This window comes from Archocentrus centrarchus, chromosome 14 (genome assembly GCF_007364275.1).
Source record: "Archocentrus centrarchus isolate MPI-CPG fArcCen1 chromosome 14, fArcCen1, whole genome shotgun sequence".
Lineage (NCBI taxonomy): Eukaryota > Metazoa > Chordata > Actinopteri > Cichliformes > Cichlidae > Archocentrus > Archocentrus centrarchus.
In genome coordinates, this window is record NC_044359.1 from 17,520,715 (window position 1) to 17,538,376 (window position 17,662).

The following is a 17,662-nucleotide window of genomic DNA, read 5'->3' on the forward strand; positions in this document are numbered from 1 at the left end:
CAGATTAAAACAAATCACTATAAAATAAATACAGATGAGGGCAAAATATTGTAGCAATGGGATTAAAGTGAACTACAGACCCATTAAGCAATAGTAGTCTTCAACACAGTCACAATAAAATATAATAGAAGTTTTATAAAGACCTTCTACTTTAAAAAATAAAATCTTGCCAATAAGTATTTATTGCAAATCTATACTGCAGTGCACTGATGTTTTTAGTATTGTGCCCACCTCCTGTAGCGTTTGCCCTGAGGAGAAATATTTATAGGCCTCCAAAGCATTGACTTCTTATCGAGTCTTATCAGCTGATGCGGCTCTCTGTAGTTGTGCTGTGTGACATGGCAGTTTGTTACATGTGTAATTGTGCTTTTAGGTAATGTGTTTATTGTTTTTATTGTGTACTTGTACACAATATAGCTTTATTGTATGTTTTACTGCTGAACCAGCCTGAAAACAAATTCCCCTTAGGGGGCCATAAAGTTTGCAGTTGAACTGAAACAAGGGCACAAAACCCCATGATGCATCTCAAACAGTACAGTAGTTTATGGTGTTAAATGTCTGTGGCAGCGCTTTACTTGAATGCAGAATTTCAGTTGTGATTCGTGTTGACCTGTTATGCCCTGGTCCTGTTGGTTGAAAATTTATTTAAGCTATCTTTTGCTTTTTAAAATAATGATTTTATGTTCATTTCACTTGTAACATCAGGTGTTTCATCTTGGAGGGTTTGGCAGTGCCGCTGTGAGTTATACCTTTCACATTTCATTTGTTCCCTTGGTAATATAAAAATTTGTTAATACAGATTTAAGAAAATTTGTTTGCAAAATGTATTTAGGCCAACAACAACTTTCATACAAACAGACTTGACTCTAATGCGTCGTTTAAAAAAAAACAGACAACTCTATACATCAGGAGGCAGATATGCAGCTAGAAAAGAAAAAAAGTCCAACAAAGGTGACACAAATAAAAAATAACCCTGAAAAGATTATAAAGACATACAACACCCTCAGAACAACTAGAAAGGCACACAAGCACACAGAAGGAGAGTAAATTGACAAAACAACAACTGACATGGGAGACACATGAGGCGGTAATAGGAAACAGGTGAAAACAATCGTTGAAACAGGAGCAAAAACAAGACAAAGACAGGTGGTAAAACTAACTAAGACACTCAAGAAATGTAACTACCAATATATAACAGGAAGTGACAACAAGGGGCGACAAGAAAACCTACCTATAAACAGGCAGAGAAACACTCCAACAAAACCCTAAAACCATCAGAGCATCATATGTTTAATTTGCCCAGTGATAACACATTGTTTGTTTCATTATCTCTTTCAGTGGATGGCACTTTGTGTAGCTTTTACACATTCTGAAATGTGGTTGGTTACTTTGCCACAGTTTGCTATACGACAAATGAGAAAATATACTCAGTTACACAAAAACTACAAAATCACATAAGTCCTGTCAGTGTAAACAACTCTTGAAGAAACCATCAACATTATTCAGCTAGCTAGATGGGGGCTAATGGTCCCACATAGATGGGAGCTCACCCTTGTGAAATTAAACACCAAATGAGATCTGCCAGTCACTGTCTTAATGTGCTGCCTTTCCCCCTGGCATTTGGCCCGCACACAGCTATGCACGTTCATACATGAGTACACATGAGCACACACACACACACACACACACACACACACACACACACACACACACACACACACACACACACACACACACACACACACACACAGAACCATGCTCTCACGGACTGAATGGTCCATTTTGAAATTCATCAGGAGGGAGAAACTCTCTGAGGGAAGCTATTATTTGACCAGAATATTCAAAAAGCTTAAGGAGACAGATTCTTTAAAATCATTGCAGCCTTTGGCAGCTTTGCACAGATCAGACTTGTTTAGTGAGGGACTTGCAACAAAAACAGAGTTAAGGTGCTGAAAGTTGGATACATGTACTCACATATCAGCTATAGTTTCTCCCTGTCTCATTTTTCCTGTTTCTTTTTCTAGACTTCCAATACTTATGTGACAGAGATATCGTGTTTGTGGTCCAGACAGTCTTGGAGAGCTACCTGTTGCTGTGGTTGCTCCAATTACAGCTGCTTTACTTTATCGACATTTAATAACAACAATGGACAACAATAACAACCTGGCCATGGTAAAACTTGTCACCTTCAAAGACTTCAAAATTCAAGTCCACAGACCATAAGGCCATGGTGGCTACGTCCATCTTTTATATACAGTCAGTAATGAAGCAAGACTTTCGAAAAACATGACCCTGTTCTTTAAATTATTGTTGCTAATATATCCAGTGTGACAGACAGAAAAATTAATGAAAACATGATTATTTGATTGATTCTGGATTTCAGTGGTTTTAAACAATGCCTGCAGTACAGTAGCTAATGCCTTCTTTCTAATGTGGCTATGATGCATTTAGTTTGATAAAGTTTATCAAACTAAATGCATCACAAATGCTCATACCCAGTACTTGGGTATAGTAAAAACACAGCTGCCAGCTAGCACAGTTTGAGATGAGATATTAAGAGGTAAGCACCAGCTTTGTGCCTTTCAGGTGCAGTAAGTTCATCAAGTCAGGAACTCAAAGTTTGAGGTCGTGGTAGGGCTGGAGCTCCCTAGCTGCGAGAGGCAGGGTACACCGTGGACAGGTCACCACTTTGAGTTTTTGGGTTAAATGTTTTCTGAACAATTTAAAGGATGTCATTCCTTTTATGTTAATGACAAAACAAAACAAAATTAAATTTAAAAAAAAGACAATACAATCTACAAAAAACAACTTTTTAAATTTTCCTAAGTGAAATTCAAGTGATGAACAATATGTAGCATTTTGGGAGTTTGTTTTCAAACACACATGTATGTCCCAGTATTATTATTTTTTTTCATTTGTAAACAAACTCACAACCTTGTGCTCATCTTCACAGTGCTTATGCTAAGCACTGTTGCCTGTAGTACAGAAAAAGGTTAATCCAATAGTTTTTCACCATGCTTATAACAATATTGAGAGATTTTATTTATTTATTTGAATATAAACAATTAGGTATTCTTAGAGCTGTGGTTGTTTCAAGAGCTGACATCTACAGACTAAATTATAATCAGCTTTGATCTTGAGCTGAGAGAGTGAGTCCAACGTTTGGAAACAAAATGAAAATTGCAAGTCTGCATAACTGTTTTTTAGTCTTCTAAAAATATAACAGAAAAGCACATCTCTTTCTCTATCTTAGGGTAAGAAAATACAAAAATATTTCCCCGTGCTCCTAGGAGCACAACCAAACTGTCAGGCTGCTGCTAATGGTGATATGTGTCTGCAATATCATGTATAGATCTTAGAGCGCATAATGTTCTATCAGACTGGTTCTTGCTCATGTTTCTCGATTCTTTTGTGTCAGTTATAGTTTTTTGTAGATGAAATTATAAACGTGTGTGTGTGTGTGTGTGTGTGTGTGTGTGTGTGTGTGTGTGTGTGTGTGTGTGTGTGTGTGTGTGTGTGTGTGTGTGTGTGTGTGTGTGTGTGTGTGTGTTTTAAATAAGTTAACATATAAAAAAAATCCATGCCTATGTTTTACTACATTTATTTTCACTCCCACTAAGAATATTGAGAGCACAGTATTGACAAGCAGAGTCATATTGGCTGTATGTGCCAATGTGTAAATTTACTCCTATGTATTTGACAATATAAACTGTAAAAAAAAAATATGTGTATTAACAAAAACAAGATTAGGTAAGAGGAAACAATCTTCATAACACCAGTTTTATTGTTCAGTCATTTACAGCAGCTGTAACTGATCCAAATTTTACTTTCAAACACTCCTGCTGAGGTCAATTAATGGGTTTGTGACTGTGGATCTATATTTCACAATAGCACTACCCTATTATGACAGGAACAAAGAAGCAACTGACTGAGAAAAAAATTATATATATACACTGTATATGCATGACTAAAGTGGCATGTTTGTCAAGAGACAAAGACACAGCCAAATTCAGAACTAGCATGTAAATGAGCGTTGTATGCAGCCCTGCAGTCTCTCTGGTGCTCTTTGTAATGGCAGCAGGGAATGGCCCCTAGCTGAGCTCTGAGACAAATTCAAGTGATCAGGCTGAGCTCTCCTTCCTGCTCCCAGTCCCAGCTCTGCACCACTCCAGGTAGGTCTGCTGTCACAGTTACAAATGACACATGCAGTTCCAGAACGACAATCATTCCCCACTCAGCATGCTCCCTCCCTGCAAGTTGCTGAGTATTTAAAAAAGATTACAAAGGAAGGGTGGGAGGGACTGAAAAAGTAACATCTGTGAAAGCTGAACACCACATGCTGAAACTGTAGTTCATCACCGTCAAGTAAAATCTTTTGCATATGAAGGATTGCATCTAGCCATGTTTGATATAATACTAAATAGATTAACTTTAAAATATTTTATTCATGCATTTTAGAAATTATTAATGAAAAGGATTATATTAGTTAACCTACTAACCTACCCTCTAAAAGCAGAATGTAAAAAAAAAAATCATCTGTCAATCATTTTATGAAAGCAGAAATAATTTTTCCCCTAATGATGCATGCCCTATTTTGGAACAAGCCTCTCTACAGGCTGATAGTCTGAGTGCTGCCTCACTCTGAAGCTCCTCTTTAGTAAAATCTCTGCTATCATCCAGTGTCTGCTGGCCTGTCTGCCTGCATTCAGGTTTCAAACAAGCCATTCTTCAGAAAGATGTCTATGTAGCATGAAATAGAGCTACCAAGAGACTCACCTTTGCCCAAAATGTTTACACGACTCACTCGTCAAGATTTCATTCTTGTTCCTGGTGTGGTTGGAAAAGATTCTGAGGAGACCAGATGTGTCAATCTGTCAGGCAGCCATGCATCAGGATAACATGCTCTAACCGTAGTTATCTTTCAGACACTCCAGGTGAACGAGACACCTCCTTTCAGGCTTCTCCTACCCTTTCATTTCTTTTTTTCGCTTTTTTTTTATGATGATGAGCAATGTGATAACTCTCAGGGTGCTCTGAGCGGTGTTTCCCAAAACTTATTCATACAGAAATGTGCCCATGAAGGAAAACGTTTGTCACCGTGATGTAAATATCTTAGGAACATTAGCCTTTGGAAAAAAGAGAGGAGGTTGTCAGCACACCAGATAAAAGCTGACAGGTCTTATCACCTCAGATGATTCACGGTTAAAAAGATTTCTTCTCCAGTAGTCAAGATGAAACTTATTAAGAAGGAAGGGGTCTAATTCATGGTGTAGCAGTTGGAAGAAGAAAAGGAATATTTGGACATTTAAGCCTTTATCTGTGTGATAATATTCTTATTACTGTTTACTTATTACTGACACTGATAATATACTTATTTTAGCAACCATCCTGTTCACTTCTTAAAACTGGCTCATAGGTTTTCACTTTGTCACAAGCCCACATTGCTAAACTTAAAGCTATTTCAAACCACCTTAATTTAATCTAATTTAAGCATTTATAAAAAATGCTGCTAGTTTTGACCTCTTTCACTCATTAAAGCTCCACAAGCATTTTTTTTCACTTACAGTGGATCAAATGATAATGTTCTTCAGGTTTTTATGCATCTGAGTTTAAGATTCTAGTTGTATATTCTTGCGTTTGGGTTTCTGTTTGAGTTTTATTTTTCTAATGTTTGAAGTATTGAAATTGTTCATTCCTGTTTTGATTTCTTAATTATTCTAACAGTGAATTGTGTTGCTTGTGATATTTTTGAGTCTTTGGTTTCTGTTCTACAGTTTTTTTTTCAGTAGTAGTTTTTTCCTGTTTTGTAATTCTGTCAATCTTGTCATTGTTAGTTCGGTTGTATGCTGAGCTTTAGTTCTATTGTTTTATGTGAGCTCCAAGGGGTGTTTTACAAAGTAAGATTACAGGGTTAGTAAGCTATGTCAAGCTTAAAGTCACAGTTTGCTGTGTCACGAAGGTGGTTCTTTTATTACCTGACTAAATCACCACTATGCTGAACATTTAACCTGTTCCAGAGCAGGTTATGTGCACTGAGCAGTAAAAAATTAACTCAAATTCAAATGCTTATTTTACCAAAATATGCTAAATCCCAACATTAACAATTTTCTAGACCATTAACTTCCTGTTTTTTTTGTAACAGTGTTGCATTTATGTTCTATTTTTATCACTGTACTCTGATAATGTCATATAATGTGTGAAACCCCTATATTTATGTGAGTGCACAGTCTGAAGCAGAAAGCCCAGCTTAAAGAAAGTTGATAACCACCATTGTGAAAGCATCATCTCCGACTTGAGGATTTTAGGTTTTGTCAAGCCAGCTAATACAAAGAAAGCCTGCCTATCTTGAGCTTCATTTGACCCTCTGATCATTATGTAGTTTTTGGTTACTGTTTGGTGTTTAGAGTTTGAATGCTTGTTAACGTGAATTTCTGTTTTAAAGTTGGGTTGTGAATCTTTGGTCAAGATTCAGCTTTTTATTTTGAGCTTGGTATTTTTCCATGAGTATAGTTCCCTCAGAGTTTCACTGTCCCTTTGTCTCACTTTTCTGTGTTCTCCCCCTGAGTTAATTGTTGTTTCAGTTATGATTGTTCATTTCCTGTTTTATTTTGATAGCTAGTTTCCTCTTGTGTTTTGATTTGAATTTTGCTTCACATCTGTAGGTTGTTCTCATTATGTTCATCTGTCACATTCCCAGTCAGTCCTCTGTGTATAAATAGTCCTTTTTTTTTTTTTTTTTTTTTTGGATTGTCCTGCGTTTACGTTTTCATGTTCCTAATTCCCATGCGTTGTTTATTTTTATGCAGTTTTATTTTTTGTGTTGCCAGTTTTGGACTTTCATTGTACTTTTGTGTTCTGGTATTTGGGTCAACTTTAACAACTTTACACTGATTTTCTTTTAAATGCCTGTGGTTGTCGGACAAGAATGGTTTATAACACGGGTAAGTTTTCTAAAAATCAAATAAAACTGATTATCACTTTATTTTGCGAGTTGCCTACACTGGAGTAGTGTTGTAGTCAAGACCACCTAACCCGAGACCGAGACAAGACCAAGACCAGAGGGTATCGAGACCGAGACAAGACCAAGACTTTTAGGGTCCGAGACCAGTCGAGACCAAGACCGAGGGGGGGCGAGACCGAGACAAGACCAAGACCAGTGCCTGACACTACATGACACAATAAAATGTGAAAAATGATCAAAATCACTTCTCAAATTCATCTGAAAGATCCGCATTCCCATAAAATTACCCTGATATTAAAAACTCACAGCTCAAATAAATATAACCATCTTTATTTAATACTCCTGGGTATTAAATAAAGATCATTTATCACAGAATGTAAAACAATTATTCATAGTTCATCACAATAGTCTTAACTATTCTCTGCCTTTCATAAACTATGCATAAAGTTGTGTTGTTTTTAAACCAACAACCTTTGTAAAAATGGGTGCTTTTTCAAAACCACATAGCTAAATGTGTAAAACTGAAAAAATGGCAAACACTCATCGACAGTAAGAACTAAAGCCTTTAATCTTATACAGATTAAAGCTGCAGGATGTAACTTTTATAAAAAATCTGGTTTTTACATATTTGTTAAAACTGTCACCATGTCAGACAGTATGAGACCGATAATCTGCGAAAAAAATGGAGCTCCTCCACCTCCTCCCTGAACCGCTCCCAGTCAAAAACAACCAGTCAGAGCCAGGAGGAGGGTCTTAGCACTGTCAATCACTCCTGGTGTATGCTGCTCAATGTAGTTGTGTGCAACACTTCATAATTTGGTATCGATCCTATGTAAAGTAAACACAGGGCCATTATCACCGATACTGATACCAATACTTTTTAATAATTATGAAGAATTTCCATGAAGTTTAACTGGTTTGAGATTTTTTTCCTTTGGATCATTAATTAGTTAAAACCCAGGATAGAATTGGGCAAAGTTTATATGTAAGTAGAAAATACTTTATCAAAATAAAAGTTATTGTTCTGAAACAATAGAATAAAACAATTTTCCCCATACATTGATGTCTGGAATTTTTTTCATAAATTAAGTGTACAAAATCATCACTCAAGAACAAATGCAAACTTTTTTCCAGGTAGATTTTTCAGAAAGTATAATAAAAAAAATTTATAAAAAATGTTCCTTCATTCACTAATTTTCTACAAATTTACATTTAAATTTGATTTAAATGTTTCATAGCAAAATCCTTTTTTTCCCCAAATAAAATATGTTATGCATCACATGACAGTATAACAAAACACTGTGGGGAGGGGAGGAGCAAAGTGCTCTGTGCTGTGACAGGAGCCACACTTAGACAGTCAGCTCGCATCTTTGATGAAACCGCAGCACTGCATACAGGAGAGAAACTGAAGCCAAAGTATCGATCTCATCACACTGATATTGATCAATACCAATACAACGTTGGCATCCATATTATCGATATCAGGATCAATCTGCCCACCACTAGCTCAATGTACTGATGGCGGAGAAACAACTTACTTACTTCTCTGCTGTTACCATTGGTGGTGGCCATGGTAACTTCCGGGTTCTAGCAAGAAATATTTCTCACCCCAGCACTAATGCTAATGCTAATTAGTAAGCTAATACTAACCACTAAATGCCGCTCCCACTTGTTAATTGAGTGATGGGGCCTAAGACATAACCAGAAAGCAGTAATCAGTTTTTTTGGACGTGTAGTTACATTTCTCGAGGTGCATGTCAGGTTTGCTTCAGAGAGGATTTTCAGTTATACACAAAGGATCAATGCAGAACTCTAAATCAGGCCTTATTAGATTGATAGAATGATCATTTTTACATATAATCCAGAAAAGTTACATTTATACATCACGCATTTAATGTGTCCCAGAGTGCCGTTTCCTTCCACTGTGTTTGCAGAAATCACATAAAAAAATACACAACAAAAACATAATCCAGATTCCTCGGCTGCTAATAGCATTTCCTACATTTGAATATCAGCCACCATATTGTGAGCATAAACTATCAATTATTTTAGTAATCAAGTATTTAATTGATTACTCTGTCAGTTAATCAAGTAATTGGATAAGAAATAATTTTTCATTTTAACAATTCATCAGCATATTTTAACTTCCGTACTGCAGATGTTTCTCTGTGTGAAACAAACAGGGTGGATGGAGCAGCTACAAAGTTCTCTGTTCTTCATGTTGCTGATCAGGTGGTTGATAAAAACATTTTGAAGGAGCCCCTCTGTACTGATGGTGGTGGAGGGGGCACCGAACAATTGCTAGTGCTAATGGCAGCCCCCCTTTCCCCAGTACACTGTGGTTATAGATCTGTTCTGGTGGCTACAGCTGACGTAAAGAAAAAAATAACAGCTGACATCCTCTGCACAACACGTGCGCACATTCAAACATGCGCACTCACAGCACAGAGAAGTAGGGGCGTGAAAAAACATCTCAGCGATCCACTCGCGTTAAAGGCTCGTTTTTGTTTTTTTTGGAAATGCTCCGCTTACACGGAGACACCTGAGCTGCAGAGCTGAAACCAAACATCAAAGCAACAAATTTGTGTCGAGGATTTTTAATAATCGAATTGCGTTATTCCAAGAATCGTTGCAGCCCTAAAACTTGCATTAAATTTTTAGTTTGTGTATCAAAATACATGAAGGGTGGTATTTACCTTTCATGCTGGGATTTTTTTGTTGAATCGGAAGCCTGAAATTTTCCTTTGATCTTCATTTTCCCTCTTACTTCTCTTCGTGTTCATGCAGTTATTTCGATTTATGCAGCACACGCGTGACCATAGTGAGATCAAACATACACATTGTGAATGAAACTGTCCATGCTCTGTGGTAGATTGCAAACTGCGGTGAAATGATACAGGCGTAAGCAGCGATAATAGCAGCGACCTAGCCGGGGCGGAGTCTGTGAGGTGCGCTCCTTTGAGAGGCAGAGGAGCGCAATCTTTGTGGGATTTGAATCAGTACGTTTTGCATCCAATAAAAGCAAAGATGTTAACAAATAAATTGGACAGTATTCTGGCAATTTAGTGATATTTCCACAGCTGTGGTCTTGACTGGTCTTGAAATAAAATCCCGAGTCCGCAAGGTCCGAGTCCATGACAAGACCGAGACCAAATGCGGTCGAGTCCATGACAAGACCGAGACCATCAAAAAGCGGTCTCGAGACCGGTCTCGAGACCAAGACCGATCTCGAGTACTACAACACTACACTGGAGCTACCAGACCACTCTACCAAGTTAAATACGTCACATCACATTTCAAGTTCAACTCATTGCAATTCTTATTCTTCATACATTTACCAGTTATGTCACAGATGTACTTCACCTACTTCAAGAAGTCCACCCGTATGTTTTGTAAGGCCATAAATCCATTTTTAAAAAGTAAACAGTGGTGGATTGATGCCAAGCTCTGAAGTGCCAATGAACCAGTCTGAACTGATCTTAACCCTATTCTTCAGATCGATACTACTGGTGGATACTGCTCATTCCACTGGCTGATACTGAAAGCAACCAGAAATTAGCAACCCTCTGGAGACCAGAGAAATGCTCCCAAGATGTTGTCTTCACCCATGTTTCTTCTCATTCACCTTATTTACTTTGTTTATACTCCACTCTGCATTTAATCATTAATTGATATTAATCTCTGGCTCTCTTCCACAGCATGTCTTTCTCTCCCCTCAGCCCAACCGGTCGCGGCAGATGACTGCCCCTCCCTGAGCCTGGTTCTGCTGGAGGTTTCTTCCTGTTAAAAGGGAGTTTTTCCTTTCCACTGTCGCCAGGTGCTTGCTCATAGGGGGTCATTTTGACTGTTGGGTTTTCTCTGTATTATTGTAGGGTCTTTACCCACAATACAAAGCGCCTTGAGGTGACTGTTTGTTGTGATTTGGTGCTATATAAATAAAATTGAATTGAATTGCATTGAATATTCACTGCAACACTGAAGAGAAAGCAATCTGGATGGTCTCCTGTTGAGATCCACAACTTCAGCCTATTAAAGGGATACAAGGCTCATGAAAACTGAAATGTGACTATACTTATCCAAAAGAACCAAAAATTTTAAATACATGGGTATGCTGGCCAAACAAGACAAATTAACTCAAAAGTAAAGTAACCAATATAAAAAAAAACAAAAAAAAACCTCTTGTGTAAAACTTACAAAAACCTCACCACCATACTAAATTTCAAAAGTTGCATTCAAGGAACACAAACATTTGCCAGGAAAACAGTCAGGAAATTAGTCATCAATAATTACTACAGTTCTAACTGTACAGATGGGTTTGAATATCCCAGAAAAGCCCCCATTTATCACACAATGACTGGCTCAGTGTGCAAGTGGAAAAAAAGATGACTTATTCAGCATTTACCAACAAAAACAAAAACAAAACAAAACAAAACAAACATAAGTGTCACTAACACAAAAGCCCAGGAGAGCTGTATCAGCTGACAACTCCCTCATGTTATCCAGGACACCATTAGAGAAAGAGGGGTGTGGCACAGTGAAAAACAATTAAAGTTTGGTTAGTTATCATTTATAGAGGATGGTTATTGTAACATTTTACCACAGTAATAACACTGTTCTTACAAGCGCAAATGTCTGCTTGTTTCAGTTGCTCACTTATTTACAAGGGGTCACTCTGCATGTTTGATATGGCAGTTTGTTTAAACCACTACAATATGGAGCTTGATTGTGTGAAAAAATGTAAAATGTTTAAAAATTTAGCAATTTGTTGAAGACAAACAAAACTCAATAAAGCTCGAACACCAAGCACAAACCAGACAACAAAAACACAAGGGAAGAAACAGCCAACAGCAGAACAAATAATCTGAGTAACAACAAGGACACCATTAAAGCAATTAAAGCACGTAACAAAAACATATGGCAGCGGTGATAGAAAAGTTAATGTATTCATTTTGCAGAGAAACAGCACCACATGTGCCTTTTTAGATTGTGTTAAAATGCACCCTCAGACAGAAAAATAATGCGTCAGCCTACCCAAAAAAAGGCTTAGGGACCACTGAAAGAATACAGCGCAGGTTGTCGTGCTTTAGCACAAGATATCCTTATCAACGGAGCTTCTTGTGCGTTGCCTCCAAATTAATTATTGTCTGACGCTCTCTCTTTGCCACTTTCTTTCTGTATAGAAGAGACAGGGCTTCAGGCTGTTAGGTAGTAATAAGACCCCATCTTGAGACTGGTGAGAGAAAGAGAATGAATAGAGGCTCCTTCTTCTCTGGCATACACTATTCTCTTCCTGTCCCACTTTGCTTTTCTAATATTGACTTTTGGCTTTTTCTCTGACAAGTTTCCGTGACCAGATCTACAGCCCTCGGGTGTTAAAACCTACATCCTGCTTGTCAGGTGTGTTTGAAAGACACAAACAGAGAGGGACTTGTTAAATCCATAAATCCCTGCAGGATGTATGACATGGCTGTAAGGGCGAAAAGGATATCAGCAGGCTCTGCAGTGTCATAACAGGGTGGTCTGCTGGGCTAACAGGACTGCATCTGCTAATTATACAGCAGTAGCAAAGTGTTAGCAAACAAGATGACAGAATAAGACATTGGAAACAGAGAAAAGCATATCCCATGGCAGAAATGGCACTTTAGAGGCCCTTTGGTTTCTATATGTAATTATAACTGAATAATAATTAGAACCCATATCATAGTACTTGTCATCTTCATTCAATATATCAAACCCTTATAAGTTTTGCTATTTATAACTGATCGTGATGACTAATACAGACCTAATCTGCAGTTAAGTATCTTACTTACTGTACTACAATAATTGAAGTAAAATTTCATGCAGTTCGAATGACATCACTCTTCAAATGTGATATGGCAAATCAACTTTAAGCAAAAAAAAAAAGAAGAAAAAATACAGTATGACAGTTTAAACAGTGGGGGGTGGGGGGGCTTCATAAATGAGACAGGCAGATGGCTGAATAAATTCACTGCAGAAAACATATGCTAGGCGACCTTTTTGTAACCCCGCCACGCATTTCTTCCTCTCCTCTGACTCTTTCGTCAGTTTCCTCCATTCAGGCAGTGGAGGCAGCAATCACTATTTGCTCAGTGCTGCGCTGCTGATACTCTGAGCTCAGCTGCTGTGTTCATATGGGATGCAGCAGTAAAGGTCATTTCTAGAAGTTCAACATTAGTGATCGGAATTTCAAGTGAACCATGTTGCCCACGTTTCCTGCACTCTACAGGGAGTACAAGGGACTTATCAGGTGAGTCAATGGGCACAGTAATGTGGAATAAAAATTTAGAGAATCTAATGGAGCAAGTTACAACTCCACCTCAGTTTCAGTGTCATTCATATTAATTTCCACTGTCACAGACCTCATTTTAATCAGTTACATTTCTCTGTGAGAGTCTGCCCATTAAACCCATACAGTAAGAGTTTCAGAAGTTCAATTTTAACTAATCTTGTCAGAGCCATCCGAATGTGAACGTATGGGTAGGAAGAAATCCATAAGAGTGCAATTCATCATCTGTAATGCAGTTTTACCTTTGTTTTGCAATATGGCTCATTATAGTTCTCTGTAAAAAAAATTCAAAGCAAAGTCACAAGACGTATAAAAGAAAGAAGGGAACCAAGTGGGTACAGTTTACCTGAGGGGACAGCATTGTGGCAATAATAAATTCTGCTCCTGATTAGCATCACTGTTCATGACTGGGAAATTATAAGTGATAAGAAAATTCAATTTAGGCTAATTAAATGTTACATGGAAATGTCATCCAGGACTTTTTAAGTGTGGATTGTTTTGAGCCTGCAGTGACTATGTTAATTAAAATGACTGTATACTCACTGTGAAAAAGTAAAAATAAATCAACTAATCAGTAAATAAATCAATCAGGCAATTTGAACTACTGACTCCTCCCATGAAAACTGCTAAACACTGTCCAAATGTTAAATGTAGTTTCTTGTTCATTTATTTATTTTTTTACATTTTGGTTTGATGATTTGCTCCACTCCTGCCTGGTATGAAATACTTGTACAAAACCAAAATCCTAATCTGTCCTGAAACCAACAGACATTTTCCTTTTAACTGTCTTAAATCGACATACCATAACATGCAGTTTTAGTCTCTCATCTATAATCTGAATGTTTATTTGCAACAGTATTTGAAAGGAGAAAGCAGCTTAAAAATAGTCATTTTCATTAACAAAGCTTAGGTTTCTCTTGTTTTCACAATTTAGACATATTTGCAGCCTCTGTTGTCAACAAGGATTCACTCTGCTGAAAACTCCTTGAGCAAGACGATGAACAACAACCTGCTGCTCTTAACTCTGACTTTCTTGTAGAGGGGTATTCCTTTACTAGGATCAACAATTTATATCAATTTATACAGTATTATTAACTGATTTCAAACCAAACTGAGAGATAAGGTTACTTTTAAATGTGCATCTTTTTAGCTCTGTTTGTTTGATTTTTAATGTACTATGATCAAACATTTAAGCTGCTAACAGCTCCAACAAAAATGACTAAAAATCCACTCCAGCATTGTCAGCTTAGGAGCCATAAAACATCTTCAGTACGGACCTTGTTTAACAGTTTATATTGAGAAGGGACCCTAACTACAGTTTATATTTTGTGTGCTTATGATGCTGTATTGAGGTATGGGTAATCCTTGGATCGCCTATCACACAAAACCTGTGGCTTCACTCACAACTGTATGAAGAGACCTCTATTGCTATTGTTGATTATCTGATTATTTGATTATTTGTTTTATTTTGTTTATTTATCTACCTTATCCAACTTATATGCACAGCATGTTTATATATGCACACATTCTGCCTTTAACTGGTTCTGGCAGCTGGGAGGTGAGCACTCATTATGCCTCTCATGACTTAAGCATTATAGTGAAGATTGTGTGTGTGTGTGTGTGTGTGTGTGTGTGTGTGTGTGTGTGTGTGTGTGTGTGTGTGTGTGTGTGTGTGTGTGTGTGTGTGTGTGTGTGTGTGTGTGTGTGTGTGTGCGTGTGCGTGCATGCGTGTGCGTTTGTGCATATGTATACTAGTATATCATCAGTGTCAGTATTGTAAGTGTTATGAGTCATCCCACTATTAAAGCTGTCTCTGAACAACAACAACCAGCCATAATGCTGGACACCACGCTGTAATGGCTCTCTGTTATACAGCTAATAAGTTTCATACCAGATTGCAAACTACACTATGCCCGACTGCGCCACAATTCTGGCTACATCATTATTTCTCAACTTGACCTCAGGGTGGGCTGGAGAATTGCACTGACAGAGTTCAGAGCTAACTCCCTTATCCCCCACCTCTCACTGTGCTAATATAACTGTTATAAGTACTGGTTACATCGTGATCGTCGTGCCTTTTTGATGATATTTTTGCAGCTTTAATGGGTCTGCACTGAGTCAGCATGTATGCATTCTGACATGCTTGCTTGTATCCCTGCAAAGAATGACTAGGCTTATATCTATAGGGTATGTGTAACTGTAAATTACGAGTTCAGATGGTAGCCTCTAGAGAAAACAGATTTAGCAAGAGGTACTGATTTTAATATTCTCATTTATGAGCCAGGGGAAGATATTGACATCAGTCTCTACATGTGCTTAAGCATGTCCGTAAGCTATATATTTATATGAGTTTACGTGCCTCAGTTCATAGTTTCATGGGTTATTTGCCAGCATGAGACTGAAATGCTGAGACTTAGAACCAATTTGTACTCATAGCACAGTGATGAATGGACATAATTCTACTGCTTAATGTGGGCTGCATATCTAGTTCCAAGTAGAGAGCGAATCCAACAAATCCGGAAAGACTGCAAACATGAGTGGAAGGAACGTTGCGGAGAAGGGAAGCAAGTGGCTGGAGCATTTTCAGCACCGTGGAGAGCTCCGGCGCAATATACGCTATATCACGGCAGCGTGCGCGCCAACCAATCCTCATTTCCCACTCCGCTGGCCGTCACGGAGGCTTTGCTGCCACCGTGCCAGCTCTCTGGTGACACTGATAGGATTTTCCCATGAGAGTGCGCTGAAGCAGCTCATTTAACACAATCAGACAAGAAAAGCTTGCCATGTTAAGGATTCTATGCCCTTTTCACTCCTGAGAGTTTTTGCGTTCTTCGGAAGCGGGGGGTCCGGGACCTACAATTCTTGCCAGAGAACCCATGGAGGGATGTGCGTGTCTCACTATGTTATCATTTCGGTCCCTTTGCTACTTGAGCAAACCTGGCGTATCCGGGCAAAGGACTCCTCCTGGACCCATTTATCAAACACTGTTCAGTTATTTTCGAGCAGGTAGAGCCTCTGCACGGTTATATGAGGTTACCAAAGCTGGCATGTGGTCATATTGAATGATTAATCACAACCCGTTTTGCGCCAGACAGAAGGCGACATAGCAGGCAGTGTAGTTAAAAACTGTCACAGATTGTCATTGACATCGCCCTGCGCTATAAAGCTACACCTCTCACATATCTCTCCGGCTGTAAATTCTAGAGCTCTCTATTATTGATGCATTTCTCTTCAGCTATAACTAATTCAAAATTAAAGCACACCACTGCCACCCTCTTTACAGTTTCCATTCATTCACACTTATCCTAACGCAAACAGTGCAGATAAAACAGTGTCACGCACGCAAAACAGCTAAACTTGTAAAAAAGAAGACAAAAACAGGAAGACAAATGGAAATAAATACGCATTTTAGTGATAGCCCATACTCCGCCTTAGTAAATAAACCTTTCACCTTACCTGTGGTATTCCGAGGCAAACGAATATAAAAGAAAGGAAATTCGTGCAAATATGCCACAGATTTCCTCCCAGAGACTCGTCCAATCTGCGCTCCTTAGTTCCACTCCTCTCCTACCGCTCGACAGGTTTTAAAGGGTTCAAATTAATTATGGGCTAGTGTATTAGTAGCAGCTGTGTTAGTAGCGACGAGTAGCGCGTCCCAACTCTCAGCAGCGGCTTGCCATCCTCCGGCTCCTCTGGCTGGTTTCCTCTCAGCGCTACGCTCCTGCTCTGCCCCTATTTCAACTCCTCTCACTCCGCTCACTCCGCTCTCCTCCTGACGTCAGCCGCTGCACGCCAAATGCGGTGAGGCTGCATCTGCAGATCCATTGCACTGGAAAGCGACACCTGTGTGTGCACGCGTGTGCATGTTTGTGTGCGTACTAAAACGCCAGTGAGGACCAGATACCTTGCCGGGGAGAAATAATAGAGTTTCATATAAAAACTGAATTCCAGGATTGGTAACATACTTGAGTGCAAGGTTTATGCTTGGGTAAAGTTATGCATGGAGTTAATATACTTTTAAGGCACAGTAATGCCTGCGTTTTATTTTATATGGAAATGTATGAATAAAATAAAATTTTCGATCAGTGTTAACCCCCGAAATAAATTGGTATAGATCGGTATAGAATGTTATAGATTGGTTATATGCGTTTGTTTAACATCTCTGCAAACTCTTAACACAATTCAGAGGATGAAAATGTTAAAAAAAAAAAAAAGGAAAGGAAAGGGAAGGAAAGCGGTCACTTCGTTGTGCTGTACTTCTTTGCATTTACGATACATTCCTTGTGTATTCAGAAGAACAGCATAAACCAAAGCACAAAGAACATAGTGACACATGATGGAGATGTTGCTGGTGCTTGGTTCTTCAAGCAAGAGCATCATAAAATCGAATGTTC

The 17,662-nt window shown here is 38.4% G+C and overlaps 1 protein-coding gene across 1 annotated transcript in view; it reads right to left on the reverse strand.

The window, feature by feature from the left end:
• fstl4 (follistatin-like 4) overlaps nucleotides 1-16,872 on the reverse strand; it is a 226,459-nt gene extending 209,587 nt beyond the window's left edge. The window contains exon 1 of the mRNA XM_030745510.1: nucleotides 16,725-16,872. The gene's annotated coding sequence lies outside the window, so the exon portion shown is untranslated. The remainder of the gene's footprint in view (nucleotides 1-16,724) is intronic.
• Between the last annotated feature and the right edge of the window lie 790 nt (nucleotides 16,873-17,662).